A 5831-nucleotide genomic window follows, 5' to 3' on the forward strand; every position below is an offset into this window, starting at 1 on the left:
AGAATTTAAATTTAAGAATTTAAATTTAATTTAAATTTAAATTTAAGAATTTAAATTTAAGAATTTAAATTTAAATTTAAATTTAAGAATTTAAATTTAAATTTAAGAATTTAAATTTAAGAATTTAAGAATTTAAGAATTTAAATTTAAGAATTTAAGAATTTAAATTTAAATTTAATTAAAATTTAATTTAAGTAAGAATTTAAATTTAAATTTAAGAATTTAAGAATTTAAGATTTAAGAATTTAAGATTTAAGAATTTAAATTTAAATTTAAGAATTAAAATTTAAAAGAATTTAAGAATTTAAGAATTTAAAATTTAAGAATTTAAGAATTTAAATTTAAGAATTTAAGAATTTAAGAATTTAAATTTAAATTTAAGAATTTAAGAATTTAAGAATTTAAGAATTTAAGAATTTAAATTTAAGAATTTAAGAATTTAAGAATTTAAGAATTTAAGAATTTAAGAATTTAAGAATTTAAGAATTTAAGAATTTAAGAATTTAAGAATTTAAGAATTTAAATTTAAGATTTAAAATTTAAGAATTTAAGAATTTAAGAATTTAAAATTTAAGAATTTAAGAATTTAAGAATTTAAGAATTTAAGAATTTAAGAATTTAAGAATTTAAAAATTTAAGAATTTAAGAATTTCAGAATTTAATAATTTAAGAATTTAGGAATTTAAGATTATAAGAATTTTAGAATTTAAGATTATAAGAATTTTAGAATTTAAGGATTTAAGAATTTAAGAATTTAAGAATTTTAGAATTTTAGAATTTAAGAATTTAAGAATTTAAGAATTTAAGAATTTAAGAATTTAAGAATTTAAGAATTTAAGAATTTAAGAATTTAAAATTTAAGAATTTAAATTTAAAATTTAAATTTAGAATTTAAAATTTAAGAATTTAAAATTTAAGAATTTAAGAATTTAAAATTTAAGAATTTAAGAATTTAAATTTAAGAATTTAAGAATTTAAATTTAAATTTAAATTTAAATTTAAGAATTTAAATTTAAATTTAAAATTTAAATTTAAATTTAAGAATTTAAATTAAGAATTTAAATTTAAATTTAAGAATTTAAGAATTTAAGAATTTAAATTTAAATTTAAAATTAAGAATTTAAAATTAAGAATTTAAGAATTTAAATTTAAGAATTTAAATTTAAGAATTTAAGAATTTAAATTTAAGAATTTAAAATTAAGAATTTAAAATTTAAGAATTTAAGAATTTAAGAATTTAAGAATTTAAGAATTTAAGAATTTAAGAATTTAAGAATTTAAGAATTTAAGAATTCAAGAATCTAAAAATTTAAGAATTAAAGAATTTAAGAATTTAAGAAATTGAGAATTTAAGAATTTAAAAAATGTAAGAATTTAAAAAAATAGCATCGAGCATTTTTGAAATTAATTTTCTGCTCTTTTGATTGTTTTCAATGATTTTTTTTTTAATTTAAGAATTCAGACTTTTAAAACTTTTGAATTATTGATTTTTTAAAGTATCGAAATGCATATTTTTTTTATTTCGATTTTTTTTTATTATGGAATCTGAATAAAAACTATAATATTAAAAAGAAGTAAAAAACCAAAAAGAATTTGAATTTTTTAATTTTTGAAACTTCGAGTTTTGAATGTTTTTATCTTTTTATTTTTTCACCAACAATGTTCAAACTTAGAAAAAATATTTAAAATCCCATTTTCGGTTTAAATCCCATTTCAAATTCAAAAACGGAGAACCAGCTTTTTTTACACTCATATTTAGAATTTTAGCACAGTACAAGCACCAATAATCATTTTTGTTACATTCTAACGTCTATTATATCTTTGCGAAAAGTTTGAAATATGATTCACAAGATTAAAAATTCAATGTATCCAATATAAAATAAAAACCCGATTTAATCCCACCAGGGGTGAGATAGAGCCTTTCTTACTAAAGAATCTAACTTCTTTCAATTCATAACATCGACTTGATACAAAAAATCTTATGATGAAAGCAAGGTATTATTAATGATGTGTTTTCCAAATGAAATTGAAAACGCAATTTTCACCAATAGAATATTTTGAATCGTACAAATTCTTAATCAAACAAGCGTTTATGACAAACGCAAGCATGGCAACATTAAATGTTTGTTCAAACGTCAGATTTTGCTCCCCCTTGAATGTTTAATAAGAAATCAGAAGGCAAAACTCTAAATTTTATCCCATACCACTCGTTATTTTGTAAGCCAGCCTGGCAACACTACAACTTGACACGACGACCGTTCGCGAGCCGCGAGAGGAGATCTCCACCTTGCTCACCGAACGCAATTTATCATTCATGTCATTCATGCTCGCGCTCTTCTGTCCGCCGCTCATGCTCACCCTCTCACACAAAGGAATCTCATGCATCTCCCGTGAAAGGCTCGCCTCACCAAACACCCATCTCACGCGCGACTCATTCATCACTCGCAGGCAGGAGTCCAGCAGCGAATGAAAATATTGAGCTCGTGCTCGTGGTGGTGTGCGTGTGTGCCAACATAACAATTCATGCTCACTTTTACGACCCACTGCATGCAAGTTCGGCTCACTAGAGCCTACTCACTCACGTGCAACAGACGCAGCAGGTGGATGTTTTTAGAATGTTGTTTGCTATTTAAAAATTCATAGTAAAAAATTAACAAAAAACTTTTCATTTTTTAAACCCGGAATTAGGGAAGTAGATTTCAGTTATCAATCAATGAACTGCAGATTGCAGTGTGACTAGACGATTTACTGCCGTTACAATCAAAGAATTGTAAATCATATCTTTTACGATGTTTCAACTCAGCTGTGCGCTGTCCTACTTCGGTGACAACTTCTTATCACGTTCTTATCTTACAAAGCTGAGTATGTAGCTGATATTGTAGCCAAACTTGAAACGAATCAAACATGTGTTGTAGAATTTAACCCGTACAAGCTAAACGTCTGAATGGAAGAATCGAAAAATCTTTAAAACTGCCGTATTTTTGACCTGTTTGACCAAATCCTTGACATCCGGTAGTCAAAAGAACGGGAAAGATCTCTAGTTTTCGATTCCGGGGAGAAATCCGAGTTTGGACCATTTTCACCGGAGTTATTCCGGATCGTAGTGGGGTACCTTTTTTGACTGGCCATCCATACAGAAAATTAATTAAAATTGACAAAACTTACTGTAAATAAACAGAACATGCCCCAAAACATATTTAGATCAATGTTGGACCATCCTAGCAAGTGTGGCAACCGGTTCCGGTTCTGGCCACCCTCGGAACCAGTTCCACGAGTGGGTAAGACTATAACACATTACAAGTCACATTTTGCCTTCGTTGTGTTCGTAAAAATATACAAAAAAATATATATATATCAGATACAGATCCCAAATAATAAACAGGCCTTGTATGGCCACTATGGACCACCCCGGAACATCCGGAACACGGTTCCAGAGGACCATTTTTGTAAACTGGCACATATAACTTGCGACATGTCAAAATCATGGTTTTGCATCGCCAAATTCAACCAACCCACTGAAATAAAGTTTGGACACAATGTGGCCACTATGGCTTGACTCCCGGAACATCCGGAACACGGTTCCAGTGGACCATTTTTGTAAACTGGCATATAACTTGCGACATGTCAAAATCATGGTTTTGCATCGCCAAATTCAACCAACCCACTGAAATAAAGTTTGGACACAATGTGGCCACTATGGCTTGACTCCCGGAACATCCGGAACACGGTTCCAGTGGACCATTTTTTGTAAACTGGCACATATAACTTTGCGTCATGTCAAAAATCATGGTTTTGCATCGCCAAATTCAACCAACCCACTGAAATAAAGTTTGGACACAATGTGGCCACTATGGCTTGACCCCCGGAACATCCGGAACACGGTTCCAGAGAACCATTTATACGAAACTTGCACACATAGCTTGCGACATGTCAAAAATCATGGTTTTGCATCGCCAAATTCAATCAACACACTCAAATAAAGTTTGGACATAATGTGGCCACTATGGCTTGACTCCCGGAACATCCGGAACACGGTTCCAGAGGACCATTTTTTGTAAACTGGCACATATAACTTGCGACATGTCAAAAATCATGGTTTTGCATCGCCAAATTCAATCAACACACTCAAATAAAGTTTGGACATTATGTGGCCACTATGGCTTGACTCCCGGAACATCCGGAACACGGTTCCAGTGGACTATTTTTTGTAAACTGGCACATATAACTTGCGACATGTCAAAAATCATGGTTTTGCATCGCCAAATTCAACCACCCACTGAAATAAAGTTTGGACACAATGTGGCCACTGGCTTGACTCCCGGAACATCCGGAACACGGTTCCAGTGGACCATTTTTTGTAAACTGGCACATATAACTTGCGACATGTCAAAAATCATGGTTTTGCATCGCCAAATTCAACCAACCCACTGAAATAAAGTTTGGACACAATGTGGCCACTGTGGCTTGACTCCCGGAACATCCGGAACACGGTTCCAGTGGACCATTTTTGTAAACTGGCACATATAACTTTGCGTCATGTCAAAATCATGGTTTTGCATCGCCAAATTCAACCAACCCACTGAAATAAAGTTTGGACACAATGTGGCCACTGTAATGACCCCGGAACATCCGGAACACGGTTCCAGTGGACCATTTTTGTAAACTGGCACAAATAACTTGCGACATGTCAAAAATCATGGTTTGCATCGCCAAATTCAATCAACACACTCAAATAAAGTTTGGACATTATGTGGCCACTATGCTTGACTCCCGAACATCCGGAACACGGTTCCAGAGGACCATTTTTGTAAACTGGCACATATAACTTGCGACATGTCAAAATCATGGTTTTGCATCGCCAAATTCAACCAACCCACTGAAATAAAGTTTGGACACAATGTGGCCACTATGGCTTGACCCCCGGAACATCCAGAACACGGTTCCAGTGGACCATTTTTTGTAAACTGGCACAAATAACTTGCGACATGTCAAAAATCATGGTTTTGCATCGCCAAATTCAATCAACACACTCAAATAAAGTTTGGACATAATGTGGCCACTATGGCTTGACCCCCGGAACATCCGGAACACGGTTCCAGAGGACCATTTTTTGTAAACTGGCACATATAACTTGCGACATGTCAAAATTCATGGTTTTGCATCGCCAAATTCAACCAACCCACTGAAATAAAATTGGACACAATGTGGCCACTATGGCTTGACTCCCGGAACATCCGGAACGCACAACTGCCACAACTGTGGACGATACGTATGTGTTGAAAAAAACACAACCGAGAAAGTGTTCGATTCTTGCTGTGTGCAAATTGTAAGTGCTGAGCACGATCACTGTTGCCAACCTGACTACTACCTAAAATAAATCCAAAAATGTACGACAGTGTTTTGATTTTGGAAATAATGATGATGAAATAAATGGTTTGAAAAATGCATCAAAACCAATGGCACAAGCTGTGCAAACTATTTGTATACATAATTCACGTGAACCGTGTTCCAGATGTTCCGAGGGTCAAGCCATAGTGGCCACAGTGTGTCCAAACTTCATTTGAGTGGGTTGGTGGAATTTGGCGATGCAAAACCATGATTTTTGACATGTCGCAAGTTATATGTGCCAGTTTACAAAAAATGGTCCACTGGAACCGTGTTCCGTGTTCCGGGGTCAAGCCATGAGTAGCCATTGTCCAAACTTTATTTCAGTGGGTTGGTTGACTTTTACGATACAAAACCATGATTTTGACATGTCGCAAGTTATATGTGCCAGTTTACAAAAAATGGTCCACTGGAACCGTGTTCTGATGTTCAGGGTCAAGCCATAG

The sequence above is a fragment of the Culex quinquefasciatus genome, chromosome 3 (assembly GCF_015732765.1).
Source record: "Culex quinquefasciatus strain JHB chromosome 3, VPISU_Cqui_1.0_pri_paternal, whole genome shotgun sequence".
Classification (NCBI taxonomy): domain Eukaryota; kingdom Metazoa; phylum Arthropoda; class Insecta; order Diptera; family Culicidae; genus Culex; species Culex quinquefasciatus.